The sequence below is a fragment of the Corvus kubaryi genome, unplaced genomic scaffold (genome assembly GCF_017639235.1).
Source record: "Corvus kubaryi isolate FWS band 111438036 unplaced genomic scaffold, C.kubaryi_AGA036_p1.0 37396, whole genome shotgun sequence".
Lineage (NCBI taxonomy): Eukaryota > Metazoa > Chordata > Aves > Passeriformes > Corvidae > Corvus > Corvus kubaryi.
Window position 1 is genome coordinate 32,211,079 of NW_024581135.1, and position 20,035 is coordinate 32,231,113.

Sequence of the window (20,035 nt, forward strand, 5' to 3'; positions counted from 1 at the left end):
CAGCAGACAAAAGAAATCTTTCAGCATAATTTGAAGTAACCACAACTGATCAGAAAATGCTCATAAGTTCTAATGTTACCTTTACAGTAGTTTATCCCAAATTAGAACTGACTCCGTTTTTCATTCAGCACATGACAGTAACTCTTACTTTCAGGTTCAGCATAACATTTTAGCCTGTTGCTTTTGTTTTCCTTTGCATAGATAGAGGCAGTTTGAAAGGTAAACATAGCAGTCAACATCAGCTCTGCTTAGCAGGGAACTGAACTTGGACCTCAGCTCTCTTAGACTGCCTTGTAAGGGATCCTGTTGAATACAGGGTTGCCTGTTTTTCCATTTGAGTATATTCTCATTTTCATTGGCATACAGGAAGCCTGATAGGAGCAGGAATATGCACCAGTTAATTTGTATGATTTGATATATAGGTTTTCATAAGGTTGAAACAAGCCACAGGAGGTCAAGCAGTGCATTGGTGAGAATCAGTGTACTTGAGTTGATAAGATGAGCAGTAACATTTTTCCACAGTGTACGAAAGAGGATGCTATCAGTGCAGCACTGCCATTATAGCAGCTTGAGTGCTCACTGTTGCTGTGGGTGTTTTTTTCCCTTTACCTCCCTTATTCCCAAGATGACAGCAGCAGCCACATTCAAAAGCTCTTATCTCCAGTCTGCAGATGGGGAAGAGAAGCGTGTGGTATGCTAAGGGTGAAATTCTCAACAGAGATTAGGAAGTTACTTAGGTGCCTAACTCCTGTTTTCAGGAGTGATACAGGGCCTTTTTAAAGCAGCTGCTCTGTTCACAAGAAACTAATCTACTTAGTTACTGCAGGAAACATGCAGCTTTATATTAGTCATACAACAAAGAGGGTGAAGGGAAAGTTCCACAGAACAGACAGGAAACAAGAGACAGGGAAGAAAGCAGCTCTATCCTTTATCTCATCGGGCAACTGGCTGACTCCCCGTTGATCCCTTTCTTATTCCTAGTTTATGAACAAAAATATGTTTATGAAGCTTCTTTTTTTTTTTTTAATTTCAGATGGCAAGGGTTGCTTTCTTTTACATTACCTTTTACTCTCCGAGTCTCTCAGCTCTATAGATTCTCCTAGTGTTTGGTGTTGCCAGAAGGCTGAAATCCTCCTGACTTCCTTCAGAACATCATTAGTAAAAGTAAAGGACTCTTGAGCTCCATGTCACTTCATAAGCCAACCCTGTCCTGACATTTCCTTAGAGTTCAAACACTAGTGTAATGCTTTTTGAATAACAAGGGTCCAGCTTCCTCCAGAATGATATACGTCCTGCTGGAGAGAGCACATAGCTCATGAAACAACTGATACAGGTCAGGTTCTTCTGGTTTAACTCTTTCTTTGGAATGATATACACAAACTAATTTTGAAAAGCTTATTTTACTGTTCTTTCACCATCTTAGCTTAAATCTGAATGAGTTCTTGTCATCCTTTTCACTCAAAACTGATGAAGGTCTGCTCTTGACAGAGCTCATGGAGTTAGACAGCATCTAAAAAAGGAATTGACTTGTCCAGACTGTTTTTAACTATTTATTCACCTCACTCTTAAAAAATGTAGGATCTGGAACAGGGATGTTTGATAATATTTTGTTCCATTCTTATTTCAGGGGAGCTTTAGAGTCTGGGTAGGGCCTGTCACTGGTCCTCCAGAAGACCATATTTAAGAAAGATTTGTCTGAGCTCTCTGTTGGAGATTGGTTGGTTGTCAAGGTTTTCCTATGTCCTTCTAAGCCCCTGGAACATGCAGCTGCTGCTAATACAGACATGCAGAGTCTATCTCGTGGCAAAATTCAGGCATTCATGAGAACAAAGAGTCACCAGGATTAAAACCTGCCATATCTAACACTGCACATGCTTTCTCCAGCTCTGTACACTTATCAGCTGTGGCTTTCACAATCACGTGGCTGAAGTGCAGATAACTCATCTTGTCCGGAGAGTTAAAGATGACTGCAGTGCCCCACAGCCCCTGTTGGTGTCACAGCTCTGCTCCGCTGCTCCTGCCCTCGCCCCAGGAGCTCACAGCACATGCTGCTGCCTTTGAGACAGAAAAGAAGATAGAGAGGTGAGAACATACCCATTTTTTGCTATTTTTCATATTATACTACAAAACTCTGCAAGCTACACAGGATGAACAAGACAAGATTCATGCTTTTCCCAGATTTGTATATGCCAAGCTATGTTCCATGTGATTGAGATTCATTCAGATATCATGAGCTTGTCTTTCATGGAAAAAAGTTTTGTCTTTTCCTTGGTCCTGTAGCCTAACTCTGTGCTTTAGTCCCAAAGCAGCACCCACTGTTTCCCGACACTGAGTCCTACCTGCCTTCAGTTTTCTCAGTGCCACCTATAATGATGGCAAATACTCAACATCACTTCTGGTTGAGACCATTGTCAATCCTCACTGGAACAGCCTGGATAGGGATGTTTTCCATGGCTGTATAAAAAAATCCCAGAGCTTAATGACAGTCTAGTGATAATATAGCACTTTCCTTACAGGTACTCCATTTTCTTCAGTTTGTCTCTAACCTAGCTTGCTAGTATGCAGTAAATTTGCACAGGTAAAACCAAGCTGTCTTTTTATGGACTGCTTATCTCAATCAGTTTCCTCTGAGGTAATAAACAGTTCTGATTTCTGGTGTGACTCCTGACATTCACATTATGCCCTCAGCCCTACTTCAGAAGAGCTGAATACACATCCAAGAGTTCTTGATGTGTGTGCTTTGTAAGGAACTGAGATTGAATTTTCCTAGTGATTTTGTACTTTTCCTAGAGAGTTTTTTTATTTTTGCTTTTGGGGTGTCAGGTTTACCAGAAGGAAGACAGGACATAATCAGTGAGTCAGTACTGAATTTACAAATTCTTCTCAATTCATCCACCTATTGTTTCCACATGTAGCCTAATCACACAGTAGCAGAAGCTTCTGTACCTGCATCCATCATTCCTCTGCTACAGGCAAGAGACAACCTTACACCCCTTTAGCATCTGGCATGTACCAGCTCCTCTGTGTGTTTCAGCTTTGAAACCTAAAATGCTCAGAGCTTTTTTTCACCTTTAGGGCCTTGAATCCATACCCTTTAGCTAGAAATATTCTTTGATGTGTATTTTACCATTTTCTGGCTAAATACCCTTGCTTGAGGCATTTAGTTATATTTGATTCTGAGACATTTTAATTTAACTAACTGATTAGATGTTAACTCTCCTGTGACAGAAGCACACATTAGGAACCAGGGCCCATTCTGTTATATTACTGTATTTTCATTCCTTTGAGCTGTTCTTGCTATGTGGGTGCAAATCTTAAGTCATTCAGTGCTTACAGTGCTGTTGTTAACCATTCTGCTTTAAGGCCTCTGCAGCACTTCTAATTTTGTTTACAGATGCAAAGAGGTGCCTGAGCTCTTACCTTCTGTTGCTAAAGAAAGTGTTACAGGAAGTTAAGGAAGTCTTAAAACTCAAACTTGTGTCTGTGCCTTTAAAAATCTGACTCTAAGAGCTTGTGGCCCACTGAACAGCATCCCCATGCTTCCAAAAAATGTGGCAGTGTGTACATTTTGTGGCAATAAAAGATTGGCACTTCACATAGGAACATTTGGAAATGACAGAAGGAATATACCTTTAATGCTGGTACTGAGATACAGTAGGATTGCTAAGGCCGCAGTCACTCTGGTTAACTTCAGGGTGTTTTAAAGAACAAAAGGTACTTCCAGACATGCCTGAACCCTCCAAGCATCTCTGTTGCCTCGTGACTTTGATTAGGGAGGAACCAGTGCTCCTGAATTGTGACTTACCAGTCATGCTTAAATGACTTAATCCTAGTTATCAGTTGGGATAAAGTCAGAGCGAACAGATTTATAAAAGTGTGCAAATCCACATATGATGTTTGGAGATGAACTTGGAATGAAAAAAATGTCCATGCAGAAATGTGCTTAGCACCATATCTAAATATTAAGCTGTTGCATGATAAATGTGCCTTGTTAAGAGGTTATTGCACAATACTGCAGCATTCAGTCATGGAGGTTTTGTCGTTTTTTTCCCCAAACATGAATAACTGCCTACATTAACAGGCAGTTTTGAATGCATGCTTCTGATAGAATTTGCGAAAAAATCCCTGAGAAAATACTTGCCTGACCAGACAGATTGCTTTCCAATGATGTGACTTGCTGTCAGTCTCCCGAGGAACAAGACTTCTGCCTGATAGCTAGAGTACGGTCACATACAGTCAAATGTTTGTCACATGAAAAAGGAGAAGGAGAAGGGTTGCAAAAATTATCTCAAGTAGAATCTAAGAGCCGGTGTTGAGTTTGGGGAGAGACAGAAGCAGAGTTAATGACATGGTTATATTTCTTACCTGATAAAGTACTGTTGTTTCGTTGTGTATTAATTTTCGTTCACTCATCATGTGACCTTTTTTTAAAGGACAAAAAATGGGATAAAAAATGGTAGTTTCAGAAGTTTGCTGTCTAGATTTTAATCCAATATTATGTTTAAAAAAGTTATTTGTCTGTATGTAAAATACGCAGAATACGTTAAAACTGCAAAGTGTATATATTCCAAATGTTGCCATACTTCTTTACAGTGATTTATACACAGCCTTGCCAGTTACATTTTTCTTCTTTCCCTTTTCAAAAGAGAAATACCAAAAGCAAAAAACAGCTAAAAATTCTTGTTCTGAATAGACAGGCATTGTTTACTCATGCTATGTAATTTCCTTTTTCCTTTTTTTCCTGTGTGATTTTTCCTATAGGAGGCACATATAAGGTACCAGTGTGGCTTGACTCTGATTCTGTGGGCAAGTTACAGAAGAGAAGCTCAGTGTTGGGATTTGTATTCTCAGGTCACAGAGGAGGAAACCTGAAACTTGAAAAAAACCTCTGAATATCCTTTGGGTTTGTGCAGAGGCCTTTTAATTGCAAATTCAAATGGTCAGCTCAATTAAATTTGTAATCCTCGGATGAGTATTCATAGTCCATTTGAAATTCTTCTGACACATTCAAGTTAAGACAAAAAAAAAAAGTAGATTAGTAACCATATTTTAACAAGTATTAGCCAATTAGCAGGTCCTGGTTTTCTATTTGATTTCTCACTGCAGTGTCTAGAAGAAAGGAATTAATTAATGAATTAAGTGCTTCAACATTATTTATTTTAAAGATTTGTAGCAAGATCCAAGATGTGTGGGTGTCAGAAACTGAACATCTCTGAGGCAATTTGTCAGTTTAACACATCTTTATCCCACCAATGCACTTGCAAGGAGTGCTACACTTGTGAAATTGTTGTATGATATCTGTACAAATCCACTGACTTCAATGAAACACATATTTTCCACAAGTAATTCCTTATAAGAATGCTCAAAACAGCAGAGCTGGAAATCAAAACAGTAAGTTCTTTGAGGCTCCTACCTCAACTGAAATACGCAGGAAATTTCTGGTGGGATGCAAATTAAATAGAGAGCACTCTCTGTTCTCTAGGAGAAGGAAAAAACTGAATTCTGAAATGCCAAGAAGAATCCTGCCCTCAGGCTTGCTTCCTTCCAAATTTGATTTCTTGCTGTTTCAGATTAACTTAGAATAAGTATCTAAGTTATTGGATGCCCATAAAAGGTCATCCTTTTGAATGTATTTGATATTTACAGAATTTTCATACGTGGTTCGGTTTTTCCTTTGCTCTTTAGTACTGCTGATATGCCTTGTGCATCGCTCTGAGAACACTAATCCACTCAATGGAAATGACATATTTCTGATGTCAGTAATTGCATTGTTCAATATCAAGTGCAATGATCTCTGGAAATATTTCTGTTTAAATATCAACTACCACTCTAAAATGTCAAAATTTTAATTAGTCTCTGTTTAGAGAACTCATGCTGAGTGTACACAAAGTGGATCTTGTTTCTGTACCTCACAGAAGGTCCATTCCAAACCCCAAAGAACTCTACAGGAGTTCTTACCTTTTCAAAGCAGGTAAGATCAAGACCATTGCGTCTTTGCAGTTCCAGGACATTCAGTGCTTTCTCTGCTTTTCTAATTCAGGTAATGTTTTCATGTGGCTGTGATTTTCAAGCCCAGTGGATAAAATTAAAAACAATAAGAAGCTTATTTGTGCACTCGGAGGAACTCAACACTGTGCAATTGTTTGGAAGTTTGGATTGCCTATTCATGGCAAATAGCATCTGCGCTCAATTACACTCCATCCATCAGGAGGTAAGGCCTTCAGAAGTAATGAAAGCATCTAAGAGATGATTTGCACTAGACAGTAATTTCTCAAACAGGCAGACAATTGGGTTGATTCATAGGTATTGGAGAAGGGAAATTTTTCCAGATGAAATGGAAATTATTTCATGAAACGTCTCAGGATTTCACAGAAAGAAGGGGAGTATTATACCAATTATTCTCTATAAAATGAGTTTGGTAACACACCATCATCTAAAAACGAAAGTGAAAGGTTGCTAAATTGGATATTTAGATTTCACTAATGAGAATGGAGGGAGTTGATGAATGTTGAATCACTCCTTGGCACTTTTTAAACAAAGATTATCATTCATTCTCTTTTTTGAACTGACAGATGATGTTTCATGTTGAAATTAAGCTTCATGACTTTTGATCAAGCCTGCTGAAAATAGCATTCTGCTGCCTAAACTGCATATTCTGTTATAACACTTTGCACTGAGAGTCATGGGATGATAATTTGGGATGCTCTGCAATCCTCTGCCTTTTTGAGGGATTTGAGCTTTTTGTTTGAGGCATATGTGCCACGACATGGCTGCATCACATTACCCAACAATGAATTTAAATGCTTAAAACCAAAAATATTTCTATTTAGTATTCTTTTGTTTGCTTAATGCTATCTCGAGAAAATATGTGGTACATGTCCACGCTGAATTTTGTGTACCATGTTAAAACCAGGCCACTGCCTTGCCAGATATTACCTGACTAATATTTGTCTTTGATAATCACCTCAAAGGTGTTGCAGAGCTCGATTGCAGAGGTCGGGACCTACCAGGACATTTACACTTTGGGATGCTACCAAGGGAAATTGAGGCTCTTGTTTCCCTCTCATCAGTGCCAGACAAATTGATGTCCTTTGTAGAGTTGTGTTCCAAATACAGTCATTAGTTCACATTTTGGGCAATAATATTCAGGACAGACTCCATTCTTAGTTTAAAATTTCCTCTTGGAATTATGATCTTTTGAGTAGTTTGTCAAAAAATAGATGTTCTGTTTCAGCAATCCATGTTGAATTTGTGTGGCCTTTGCATCTCCTAAAAGCAGGGCAGTGGAACACTAAATTAGCCAATCTGGCATAGCAGACAAGACAGGATAAAGGTGATATTCCCTCCTGAGCTGGGAAGCAGTTGAATTTCTCTTGCCCTCAGCTACATCACTGCTTGTTCCTTCCTTGTGACTCCTTTTCTTAACATGGAATTTACATTCTCCAGATAATAATAGCCAGTGTGATGAGCTGCTTAAACCCCTTCCCTCACTTCCCCCGTAACTGGGGTTTGTCATGGCTGGACTTCAGACTGAAGAGAGCATCTGGTTATAACTAAAAACCTCAGAGGTGCTATATATGCAACTGTTTAAAAAGTAAATGCTCTTTTTTGTGTGTTCTGCGTGTCCATACATAACTGTGGAAAGATTGTAAGAAGGTAGAATTGAGGAGAAGTTTTCCTGCAGGGAGGACAGAATTGCGAGGCACAAGCTTGGAAATGGCTCTCAGGATTTTTGGAGGATTTTTTCTTGTGGATGTAGGCAAATGCACAGGATTATCTGGTGGGCTTTGTGTGTCTCGTTGTTATTGACCAAAGAGGAAAGAAAATACTGAGGCTACTCATTCATTTGTAGGAAATACAAGATAAACAGTCCAAAAAGTGCTTTGGTTACTAGTCAAAAGGACAAATGAGAAGGAAGCAGTTAGCTGGGTAATCAGATTGCGATATTTTGTTGGTGTTTCCTGCAGGAGTACATTGGAAATGTTAATTTAACATCAAGCATCCAAAGATAGTGTTAATTCTTATTTCATCAGCAGGAACAGAGTGATAAAGCTGCCGATGATCTAAACTAAGAAGTGAAAGAAAGAGATTAAAATGTCTCAGAAAAACAATCAGATAGTAATTGTGAAAGAAAATCATAATCCATTGACCGAATTTGAATAAGAGCTAATAGTTCTGTCCATTTACTCTGAGAGTTAATCCAGTGTTTTCCATTACTAGTCTGAAAACTTGCATAACATACAAGAATCCTAAAAGTTTGTCAGCCTTTTTTTTTTGGTTTGGTTGTTATTGGTACTACTTTGCAGCATCCGAAATGGCAGACCTTTGACTTAAATTAAGATTTCTGAACACAGATGTCCCACAAATAATGCATTAAAAAATTACCAGAATGAAATAATTTATTTCCTTTGGATACCATCCTGTCTGTGCCACATTTAACAAATGAACTATCACCCACTGAAGTATTTTCATATATCCACTGGTAGATTTAGCGAGGCAAGATAATAATTGCTTTTCTTCCACCTCTAAAATAGAAGATACCTTTTTTATTTTTAACTGAAATATGAAATCAAGTGTGCAAACTAGATGGGTGCTGTTAAAAAAAACCATCAGGCTGGATATGGCTCCCTGTCACATTGCTTGGTCAACAGCAGTTTTCACAGTGAGATTCCTACATCTTCACAACTGTTCCATCATCCCACCACATCCTACATCTTCTTTCTCTTGAAACAGATGATACACCAGAAGCTTTCCCCAGTGAGACTAATTTCTGCAAATCAGTCAATGGCACGGTGTCTGATGCACACAAATGCACTGGGTATAATGGAAGGCCTTTTCCTCAAGAATTTATCAGAACGTTGAGTGGAAGTGTTAACAGCAGGTCAGGTGTTCCATGTGGGGTAGCTGTTTTCCTGAAAGTAATCTTGCTGGCCCCTGTGCTGTTGTTTGGGAACAGACCCACGTTCTCAGGAAGGTCCTGCATGGTGGCTGACAAACTCTTCATTCTGTGATTTTTCATTCTCACCATAATGTGGGGTTTTTCCAGAGTTCTTGAGTTAGTAGTACCCTGATTTATAACCCCACAGTATGAGCATTCTTGAAGGTATGGACAAAGACTGTTCTGGATGCTTTCTATGGAAAAAGGTGTTTTGCGGTTTTTCTTAAACAACTATTTTAAGAATGGCAAATCGTAGCAGGAAACACCAAAATATAAGATATCCAAAAGAAATTTGGCAGAGAAATTTTAATAAGAGATCCCTATTCTGTGCTCATGGATGGTCTGTCTGATCTTGTTCCTTGCATTCAGTTAGAGCTAACTACTGTTTCTTCAGTTCATAATTCAGTTCAGCATTGTGCCTATGCTTCACTAACAAAAATTCCTCATGGAGAACAATGTTTTCAATAAACATAACAGGCTAAATCCTTGGATCATAATTAAGTCTTTGTCGAGCAAATCATACTTCCCCACCCTTTCCTCTTTTTCCATGAGTGTTTGCTTTGTAATCCCATTTATATTGCCTCCATACATTCCTGGCAAAGCCTCCCATTCCTCATTTTGTTCTTCCTGAGTTGTAGCCTGCAGAAGCAAGTCCCAGACAGTGCTCCCCAAACAGCCAGCAGGTAACTTACCTATTTTTCAAAGCTAGGTCGTGAGAAGTACACATTCATTATTGCCCAATTTAGAAGCAAATTTTCTGGTCCCTCTGTTTAACTGAGTTTACCCTTGATCTTGGACTGCTTACCTTTATTCTGAATATAAGTAGAAGTTCTTTTTCTTCTTGTTTGGGAAAAAGAGAAAAGAAAGAATATGTCTTAGGAAACATTGGAAATGTCCCCTCTGTATTTTTTCTCCTTCTTTTGGAGTGCTCATGCTGAACTCCAAGTGAACTGGTGAGAGGGATCTGTTTATGTTCTTTTCCACTCACAACTTTTTTTTTTTGGTTTTGAGGGAAATGGCATCCATTTATCCAGAGAGTTCTATGTGGGCTCTTGTCAATGAGCACATTCTACAGTCAGGAAAGGAGCCAGACAGGTATTTGTATCGTTCGTAGGAACAGCTTCACTGAGAGCTCTCATGTAAACACAGCTCCTGACAGTGTGGAGTAGCACAGACACAAGAGCAGCAGGCTGCTGATTAATGAGCTGTTGAGTGGCGGTGGATGCCTGTGAGTCTGCTGCACATCTCTGGAAATGTAAGATAACCAGGTCTGCAGTGATCAGCACACCTCTTACACATCGTTATTTGATCTCTAAACTGTCAGCAGTGTAGGCAGCAAACTACAGACTACAGGCATCGCTTGAGATGTGCTTGGGCACGTATTTCAGGAATGCAGGGAAAAAAAGTGTAGCCAATGCCCTCCAAATAAATACATTTGCTCTTTGTTTATGGAGCTCAGAGCAAGGACAATCTCTCTCTGTGCACACTGAGATCACATGGCTCGTGGAAAAGCTGGAGCCAGTGGTCTCAATATAAGACCAAGTTGGCTAGATCAGAAATATGACATTTGATTACAGGAAGAAATATTACATAAATTGGTCGAGCATTGAACAGACTTATGGCTGTCAGCTCAGATGATTCTGGAACAGTATATCAGAGAGAGATAATTGTATAATCGTGAGGCTGAAAGCAGTAAACCCTCTCATTGCCTGTGCTGGCTGCCTTGGCCACGTGGGAGATTCTCACAGCAATTTGAGAATAAAGGCATTATATCAGCATCGCTCAAGGAGATGAGAGCAGACATCTATTGCTCCTTTAAGCAGCTGTTGTATTCCATATCCATCAGAGGATCTCTATGGTGCTTTAGCTTGAAATTTAAATCAGGAAGTGGCCAGCTACTGACTTTGCCTATGGGTGTCAGCTCCAAAGGATCCAGGAGGAGATTTGGTAACAGTTAAATATTCCAAGCCCTAGTGTTCACATAAGAACAGTGTAACAGAGTGGCACAGAGTTTGTAAATACCGCAGTGGGAATGCTTCTTAATAGAGCACATTTCTTCAGCTGAGATTAGAGAGAGAAAACTGTTAACTGCTATTTTTAATAAACTAATATCTGTGTAAGATTTCCAGGCTGCTCGGTACAAAAGTGGATTGTTGGTACATTTTCCAGGAACTGGACCAATAAAGGAATTAATAAAGCAGCACATCATTAAGTAGACTCTCGCTTCAACTCATAAAAGACCATTAAAACAGACTAATCTAATTTTCTTCATAATAGAAAACATAGAACTTGCAAGAAATAATTTTAATGGAAAGATACTTTTATAGAATGCACCACTGCTGCTGGTTATTTGTTTGAATGATTGATTTCCTTCAACATTTAAAAATATTGCACTCTATTTCGAGTCTAAATCATGTTTCAATTTTCAGCACAGCTTCTTTCAGATTAAGTAATCACTTTTACAAGACTTTTTTCAATAAGAAGGTATGCTTAATTGCAATAAGCTCATCTTTTAGCATGATCCTTATATATTTTGACCCCCACTATAGTGTTATAAGCATTTATATCTCTTCATTAATTCCATAGCTCTGCTCTGCACCAGCTGCATTTTCCATCCCTGAAACACGCTGAAGGGTCTGGGAAGGATCTTGCCAATGGCTGTAAAAGAAACTAACCTGTCACAAGACAAAAGAAGCTGCGTTCTCAGAAACTGATAGCTACTTTAAAGTTAGAAAACAGTCAGAAGAAATGATCTATTTTTGCAATGAAATGAGATGCTAGAATGATTGCTATTTAACATATTTATGGGTGATGGAAAAGAGATGAATAGAAAGCTTTCTGATGATGGAGAGTATCAAAACTGAGGATGGCATAGACCATTGTTCTACCATCTCACAGTGCCAAGCAAGGAGCAGCTGAAATTCAATATTGATCAATAAAAAGCCATGCACACAGGGGAAAGCAAACAAACAAATAAACAAAAAACCTTCATATATATCATGGTAGTTCTAAATATGCCATTATTGAAAGAGAATTATAAACTTATCTGTAGTTTCCTGTAAATGTTAGCTTGGTCTTAGTTAGTGGGCAGGACAGTGAAGGTGTTAGGAAATACTGAAAAAGAAGAGATGAAGCATCACTATACAGCTCCATGTGGTTTTGGGGATCTGACATTTCAATTTATTCTATAAGTCTGCTCACCTCACTCTAGAAAAGGATATAATAACCTAGAAGGACACAGACAATAATTAGTGGTACAGAATACCTTCTGTATGCAGAGGAAGTGAAATAACGAAGACTCTATAGCTTAGAAATCAAGTTAGTGCAAATGGTTATTATAGCGGTCTATACCATCCTGAATGGCACAGGGCAAGTGTTGAGGGAATGATTATTCATGGTCCAAAGGACATAAAATAAGGCACATGAAATGAAATGATCAGGAGGACAGCTGATATTGAATGAAGGCAACTTTTTTGTTATATGCATAATTAAGCTGAGAAACTCACACCCACTGATTTTTTTCAGATGCCACAAGTTTTGATCGGTTCCAAATGATTAAATAAGTGATGGAGAGTTGGATAATTGTGATACCATTGAAGCAACTGTCAGTTTGGGAACTGCTGGAAGCTTAGAGGCAGGGAAGGTATTGCTCTGTCAAGGCTAAAATACTTCTGGGCCTCTGTGAGTTGCTGAATTGTTAAATGCCAAATACTGGGCTAAATGAAAGTTTCATCTGACTTTTGCAGCCAGCCCAACAATCTTTAGATGTCTGGTGCAAATTCAAAATTCGAGTGTGCAGTCAATCTGCCAAATTAAATATTATTTCAGCTTGTATGGAATATTTCTCTGTTTAAATACATTATTGTAACCTTGGTTACAACGTGACACCAGAGCCCAAATCCTCATGAGCTCCAGGGAGAAATTTTCCATAAATTCAGTCCGTTGTCTAATTATTGGTTGTATTTGAAGTCCAGGTTAGTTTTACCTTTATTTTACCCAACTTCATATTCAGGATGACTGATCCATGAGTATTCATGGCTGCAGCAAGTCTGGAAAAGATTTCCTTTTAATCTGGCTCTGGTCTGGACTTCCATGGCATTTAAGCAGCCATGATCTGGGCTGTGTATCTGTGGGCAGACCATGACCACTGTGTATCTGCATTTTATAAATCCAGTAATGCTGCATGTTGTGCCTTATCTATTTGCTGTTTGAAGTTTAATCATTAATCATTCAGTAGTCTTCTCCAGTAAGTGTTCTGATTACCCACTCTTCCCTTTTGCACTGCTCTAACCCAAACAATGTTGTTTGTTCACAGGTTTTTTGTATGTTAAAGTAACTAGAAGGAATACAGACAGCCCACAATGTGGTTTGGGTATTTTTTTAAAAATATTTATTTCAGTATTATATTTCTGTTTAAATCATGGTAGGAAAGCAAAGATTATCTTGTGTACAGCTGTGGTCTTGTCTCTGCTCTGCCTTTGTACTATTGACAGTTTTGGATGGTTTTATTGGACTATGAATGGGAAAGACCTTATGTTGGTTTGTATTGTCCCTGTGTATTTAAATTGTATGTATTTCTGGAGGTCCCACAAGTATCCCTCACTAGTACATTGAACCTCGTGGGGAAAACTGTTTTTCTCTCTATTGAGTTGTAACTCACACCTTTCAGGTGTAGTGGAAAACAGCAGGATATGTCTCTACTGAAGCTTTTTGGTTTCTCCTCTGCTCATATTAATATTTGTTACTGTTATGTACTTCCAGATCATGTGTCCTGTGGGGTGTTAGATCTGTTTATCTCATCTTTAAAATTCTACCTATTGAGTGAATGTAGGAGAGATTATCACATTTATGATAAGAGAGCAAACACTTTTTTACAGCATTAAGTTCTCTGTCAGTTCTCAAAGACATGGATAAAGATGCAGAAGGGCAAATAAAATCAGTGATGTTTTTGGGACTGCCTGCCACTCTTCGGAAGTTTAGCAAAATTTTTTGAATGTGCTTTACCAATATGTTGGGGGGCAAAAAAAAATAGTGGGAAATGAAGATGTGCTCTTCACCAGTCTGCAGTCAGTGAAATTAGTGTATTCTCTCTGACTGTCATGAGTGAAGACCCAATCTAATTTGAGGGCCTGTCCCAAAAATTCTTGAGACATAAAAGCAATAAACTGCTGCTGACTCATAAAGAGTCTTCTGCTGCCAAAGGAAAAAGAAAAAAATTAAAAAGGCTTTTGCATGGCAACAGCAGTAGTTGTGATGGGCAATGATAAAAGGAGAAAAAAATACCTTTCTGGTACTTATAGTTTCAAAGTATCTCAAAGATTGCATCAGATTGCATTGCTCTTTCCTGTTGCTTCCTGTTCCGAGCTTCCCCTCCCCCCTCCCAAAGACATGTGCTCGGAGCTCCTTTGTTCCAAGTGCGGGCAAAGCCAAATGTAACTCAGACTCTTCAGCAGTGTTTGATTGGCCGGTCACCCCGGGTCTGCCCCCAGTCCTCCCCTTTCCCCTTCTCCTAATAAAGATGGTCGAGGAGAGGCAAACGCTCTCACTCAGCTCAGCTATCTTCCTGTGAACATCTCTGGTTGTCTGTCTCATTTGAAAGCTTCTAACTGCAGGGAATTGAGCGAGCAGGGAGCTGCATTTCTCCCTCTTTGCTTCTGCTGATGGTATTTGTTCTGCAGCTGATTCAGGTACCGATTTTAGAGCTACTAAAGTGCTAGATCACCCTTGCTACCTCTCAAGGCTGCTCGAGGCTTTCTAAGGCATTGAAATACAAGCACTAGCCGGTATAAAGCTGAAAAGATACCTTCCACACTTTCCCATTCCAAAACTTCAGTGTCTCCTATGGACTCTGCTTAAGCTGAAGTTTCTAAGAGTTCAGAGGCATGATACTGACTGTGAAGAGTTACCAAAAAAAAGTTAAACGTTGCCCTTTGCCCACAATATGCTTCACACTGATACCAGAGAGAATTGTTCTTATGTGTGAATATCTGACTGCCTGTTTATCGCTGACAGATCAGAATTCATAACCTCAGACCTCCCCAGCTGGAACTGGGGTTACTGTCTGGAGCACTTTATTTTAATGACTACATGTCTTCATAACTGAATTTGGGACTGTGAGCTTTTTATTGTGTTGGAAAAGACTGATGTTAGTGCTTTTGAAAATTATTTCAGGAATACTGAATAGCAAAGGCAGAGAGGAAAAAAAATCACTTTTGAGAGGCCAATCCTTTGATCCTACTGTTGTCCCCATATGCAATCAGCTGTGACAGGGGAAGCTGGAGAGGCTGGCTCAGTGTTGGGGTCAGAACTGCTCTGAGCTGGCAGGCGGCACCTGATGGATGCTGTCAGGGATGACAGCACATCCTGGATTCCCAGCTTTGGCTGGAACAGTCAGTGGGGAGCTGGACCAGGCTGGCAGAGCCTCATCACTGCCAGGGGACTCAAGATTTTGTCTAATCACTTCAGTGTGATGGACAGCCATGGTGCCACGGGGGCCCTTCCCTCAGCGGGAGCTGCACAGAGCTAATGTGAGGAAGCATTAACTTGTCTGACCTGCAAACAGAGAATGAGGCTGAGGAGGGAAATCCCTGCTCAAGAAAAATGCATAGTCTGCTGTGTTGCATAGAAAATGTTTGAATATTCATTAAGTGTGCCTAGGATTTTATGTTATTAATTGAGATCTTCGAGATTTTTTTACCCTATGTTTCTCCTGTAAGTCCTGTTCCTAATTTAGATGGAATATGCCATATATTATGGAAAGAAAGTCTTTCTAAAACCCATCCTGGCCTTTTATCTATGGTAGGAAAGTCAGTGACTGGAAACACTTGAGCTTCTGACAGATTCTTAGCTATTTTCAGGTGTCAGAGTAGGGGATCATAAAATGTGACCTTATTTTCATGTAGCATGGTGCATGCATTCTGTAAAGCTGGTAAAACAAAAACCCATCAATCCTTATTGAAATATCTACCTAGAGTTTTGACATTGCAAATGCTGTTTAAAAGTTAACTTTTCAATTATCCAGTTAAGGCAATGATAAAGGCCCAGAAGTAATGACCACAATACAATAGAAAAAAGGTTGCTTTTTCAGTTCTAAAATAATCACATTTCAAAAACAATTGTTAAAATCAGTTACTGAATGTGATATGCCATGTAACTTTTCTTTCATTTGACTTGGTTTCAGACTATTTTTTGAGTGGAGGAAGGAAGACATTAACCTAGCACAAGGAACTTAAGGGAATTATCAAGAATGTCTGTGCCCCCTTTGCCATTCTAAACCCAAGGGAATCATCAAGCAGGGAACCCACAGCCTTGTAAGTCTATTTTATACACATACTTATGGTATGACAGTCACAAATGTCTATATTCCTTTTGCCTGGTCTTAGAATTGGTTAAATGACACCAGCAGTTCAGAGTCTTCTGTCCTGACACCCAAGCAGAGGTCCTGCTCTGCTGTGTCCACCTTTGAATGTCAGTGCCTTGATTCCCTTGTCTCTCTTCCAGAAAGGACAGTGATGCTGCTGAAATTCCAAAGGAATGAAGCAAAAAGAAATTGGATGTTAGTAGCCACTGTTCAATACTGCCAAAAGTAATATCTTGTGAGATTCTTCCTGAAATCACAGAGGAGAATTTCACCTCCATCTGGCTGGCTAGTGAAATCCCAGCTGTGCAGATCTCTGCTTCATTATATCCTGTAAGCACTGCAGGATTGCCTTGCCATCTTGTTTTACACCCCAAGGATCTGGATGAGCAGCCCTTCACTGAAGTTCGTATCTTGCAAAGCATTGCCTTGAGTAATCCTTGACTCCAAGCATTAGACGGCTCCCCCCAGCTGCAGTACATGCCACACTCAAAAGGACAGGGGCAGGGCACTGTAACAGAAAGCTGGGGACAGTGTGAATGGGGAACTGGTGGCAAGGTCTGGCTGTGGAAGCACCAGAGAGACAAACAGCAGGAAAGAGGCTCTCAGAATGGCTGCTGTTAACCCACGAGGGTCAGTGTTAACTCACACCTTCAGAATGCCAGCACATCCCCTCACAGTCTCATAAGGCACCTGGCTTGGAGGCAAAGGACTGTGATGACTCCCAAAGATTCCAGAGGTGGGACAGGATGGAGACACTCCTCACTGTCTGCTCCAGAAGCTCTCGGAAACACAAATCCCAAACCTGAACATTGTTGCAGCATACCAAGGGCTACAGAGATGTGGCAGGGATTTGACAGTGGCCATCGCTTGTCCTGCCTGTCCTCTCAACAGAACCTGGGTCTTACGTCTGTGCACAGGAGCACTGGGATGCCTGGCCACCAGCTGGACTGTGTGATCACCCCTGCCCTGACAGCTGGACAGAGTTCTTGGGCATCCCAGCACCCAGTGCTGGTGACTACGAGTCTCTCCGAGCCAGAGCGAGGTCTGTTTTGTTTCAGGTTTTAATTTTAAGATCCCATTCCTCTCCTGTAGGATCTCAGGTGGACATTTGCTCTATATTGTTGATACAGTGTTGCAACAGTCTTTCCTATGCAGATGTACACACACAAAAAAAACGCCCAGGAATGTGCTTAATTGTGTCTGTTTTAAATGGGAAGAATCCATACCAGGACCCCAGGATCTGAGCAGAAGCTCTTCTTTAGAGTCAGTCATTCAAAACTTTCCTCTGAGAACCCTCCCAGCCATTTATCAAATACTTTAAAGTTATGTGGTCCAAACCACTTTTGGCAGTGCACGCATGTATACATTTATTAATATGTGTATATTCATTTAATTCTTGCCAACTTCTGCCTTATTAATGAAATCCCTGTATGCTGAAACAATGACCTTTACATTATCAATTCAAGGATTTACAAAACAGATGGTGGAGACAAAAAAAAAAGGAAAAAGGGAATAAAAAAGGCAACAAGTGAAATCCCAGCTTGTCTGGCCACAAGGACCAAAGCATACTTATCAAAATAATCCTGGAAAGCTGGCTGGGGTAGCAAAACCCTATGGGCTTAGTTGTGTTTCAACTCAAGGGTACCGTTTAACTTATTAGCACCTCCTCTTCTGCTGAGGGTAAATAGTGTGCAGAAATCTGTCTGATGGTGGTGATGAGGTACTTCACATTAGGGAGCAAGAATTAGGATTCATAGGATTTGTGCTGTTTGCAGGATTCAGGATCCATACTGGTGCTGAATAGAGATTGTGATGTAAGGGAAGGAAAAGTGGCACTACTGTGGCTGCAACAAAGGTGCTTAATAGATGTAAACAAGACAAGTTCTGTGGGTTTAAGCAGCAGAAGAGACATGAAAAAGGTTTGTGACAGAAGGCTTATCTGTTTTTCCAAGTCCATTGGTTGCTCCTGTTACAAGGAATTGCCTTGTTATTAAACTCTGCAAGAAATTAAAGAGGAAAAAAGCCTTAAACTGTCATTAATGTGTGTGACTGTTTTTCCAAGTTTTGGAGGAGGCTTCTGAACTGGCCTCAGAAAGGATTCCTACTTGTTTTTGTCCTTAATGCTGAGTCTAAGAAATTGATTTGTGCATTCTCTTTTTCTTTCTTGTTAAAATAATGCTGACTTTTGTATTGCTTAAGCAAGAGAACTCCAGAGCAGTAATTTTCTGGGGTTTATTTATCAAGAACTAGGAGATATGTTATCTATACTTCATATATAGAGGTATTATACACTCCAAACCTGTCTACAGATTTCTGCTCCTGGGATTTGCAATTGAGGTGTAGAGCCTGACACTTGCTAAATGACCCCATTCAGATAAATATGATAACCAACAGAATAAAGGTATGATACAAAAGTAAAGAGGGACTGAAATAAGGTTGATGACAGAGAAGCTGGAATGAATGTTGTAGAAAAATTTCTTATATTTTTCTCGCCCTTTGTTCCTCCCAGCTTGCCTTGCCTTTTCTGATGTATTTTTATCCCATGTCTGTTTCCTGCTTTCTAAATCTTGTCTTGAGTATGAAAGAATAAGAGATGGAGATTTAGACTCAAACCTGTTTGCCAGAAAGGACAGTCCTTGTGGGCAGAGAGACAGCTTACCAATAGATTGCACAACTTTGGCTTTCTCCTGCTGTAGCTTTCATTTCAGGTGAACTTACTGTGGATTCTCTGCAGTGTGAGAGCAGAATTTATCTGGCCTATTGTGCTATATTAGTGAGGTGCTGGCAGTGTATTCCTAGCACAAATAAAACATAAATGACATTTTTAATTAGTTTTCTGCCACACCATCCAATATTAAAAATAGTCATTTTCAAATGCATTTGTCACCTTGATATTTTTCTGGAGAGGCAGTTGTCAATAACACTGAAACTATCAGTAACTTTCCAAAGATCATTTCTTATAGGCCTAAAAAAAAGTAGTAAATCTATTATTCTTCAGAATGGTAGAAGGAAAAAGACTTTATATTTGTCCAAAGTTGAAACTAAGATATAGCTTATTTGAGTTAGGACCTACTGGACTCTTGATTGATAGGATCAAAGTCAGAGCAGACCTTCTTTGTCAAGTTCAAGATTTGTCTTTTGACTGCTGTAAAAGTGTTTCCAATGAAGAGCACAAATCTTCTTCTGCCTTGTCAGACAGCCATACACTCCCTGTGCTGCCCCTAGTTGGTATTTTGTTTGACTGGCAGTAATTTTATATTATTGGGATATATATATCTGTCTTTGGCATTTAGTGTGTGCACCTTAATTCATTTTATACTGTAGTAATAATTCTTGTTTTGCTTTAAATGCTGCAACATCTGAACCATTCAAGCAAAAATTTGCATTTGACCTGTCAGAGGCAGTGACTGACATCTGTCATCCCTGCTCATTGTTTCAAGTTTTCGATCTGAAAAATTCAAAAGTAATGGATGTTTTTCAAGGCTGCCAGATGTTGATGCTACCATTAACAGATAAGATGGATCACAGAATAGCAGTTGATATGCACAGCAACTCACAGGAAGGGAATTGTTTAGTTTTATTCTCTTGCTGCTGAAGTATAAAAAATATACAAAATATTTTATATGTTTCACAACTGTGAAATTCAAACTGCTATAAAGCCAGTGAAAGTACTTTTAAAAGAACTATTAATTTTGGAAAAAAAGCCTCAATTCTCTATACTTATCTCCCAACTTCAT

General features: G+C 39.5%; 1 long non-coding RNA gene across 1 annotated transcript; it reads left to right on the forward strand.

Annotated features, from left to right (window-relative positions):
• Positions 1 to 5,723: 5,723 nt before the first annotated feature.
• Positions 5,724 to 19,213, forward strand: LOC121670793. The gene is made up of 3 exons (XR_006018268.1): positions 5,724 to 6,211; positions 16,119 to 16,248; positions 16,439 to 19,213. It is a non-coding gene; the product is annotated as an uncharacterized LOC121670793 (long non-coding RNA).
• The last annotated feature ends 822 nt before the right edge of the window (positions 19,214 to 20,035 follow it).